The sequence below is a fragment of the Austrofundulus limnaeus genome, unplaced genomic scaffold, assembly GCF_001266775.1.
Source record: "Austrofundulus limnaeus strain Quisiro unplaced genomic scaffold, Austrofundulus_limnaeus-1.0 Scaffold1569, whole genome shotgun sequence".
Lineage (NCBI taxonomy): Eukaryota > Metazoa > Chordata > Actinopteri > Cyprinodontiformes > Rivulidae > Austrofundulus > Austrofundulus limnaeus.
Window position 1 is genome coordinate 58,375 of NW_013953971.1, and position 1,101 is coordinate 59,475.

At 38.9% G+C, this 1,101-nt stretch overlaps 1 protein-coding gene across 1 annotated transcript in view; it reads right to left on the reverse strand.

Moving 5' to 3' along the window:
* The window catches only part of itprid2 (ITPR interacting domain containing 2), a gene marked incomplete at its 3' end in the record, with an annotated part of 62,581 nt that overhangs the window by 57,916 nt on the left and 3,564 nt on the right, over window positions 1-1,101 (reverse strand).

Here is a 1,101-nt window from a genome sequence, read left to right on the forward strand (position 1 = left end):
ATCCTACACTGTGCCTTAAAAATACACCTGTTTAAAAAAGTGTAGTCTATTTCTTTAAGAAAATGGTAACTTCTTTTCCATTTTTTTAAATAAACTTTTACCAGTAAAACATTTCACTCATGCCCTTTGTGCTCATCCTTCCTACTAACTCTTGTAGATACATAAAAAAACAAGTACAGATTTTTTTTCTCTCAGTCATTGTGAAAATAATTTGTTTTCCTATGTTTTAATGTTCTTTTCCCCTCGACACAGAGGTAAACAAACTGAATATCTGTGCTCTAAGGGTTAATTTCTGAAGGGTGGGGGTTGGAGGTGGAGTTAAGTGTATGTCTGTGTGTAACTGCACTCTGCAGGATAGAGGGACGCTGAGAGAACATGTTGAGAGTTTGTTGTGTTTAACGGGGTTTAACAGGAGATGTGTCTTTAACAGCAGCTCTTGTTGACATTCTTTGGAAAGTGTTTTGTTGATAAAAGTTCCAAAGAGCACACAGGTGACTTTTGGTTCCATTGTTTAGCATTTGGTGCGCTGCTTCTATGACGTCAGTCGATCAGTGCTATTTTTAGAAAGTGTCCTGGGGGCGACTCAGAAAGTCTCCGCAGGCGACCAGGTGCACGCAGGCACTGTACTGGTGACCCCTGGTTTATAAGTTAACTTTTGCACAACCGTGGGAAGTTTGTGACTGCCTGAAGCCAGTGTCTGACTGGGCTTTAACTGCTTGCATCTGATTTGTAAACTGTTTCTACATGTTGCATGTCAGTGACGTGCAGCCTTGTTGCTTAAATTTTCACAGGGTTTCTCGCTGTGCATTATTACCCTGGTRAGCCGCCAGACTTAGCGTCATTTATTTAGAACCAGCATCATTTTAACTAGTAGGTACAACATTAAGAATGTGATGCCCATCTAGGGATATTTTTGGTTGCTGCAACACTAAGTTGTTTAATTACCATATTTATTTGTGTATAATACGACCTCGTGTATAATACGATCTCGTGTATAATACGACCTCGTGTATAATACCTCATGTATAATACGACCTCATGTATAATATCATCTCATGTATAATACGATCTCATGTATAATACGATCTCATGTATAATACG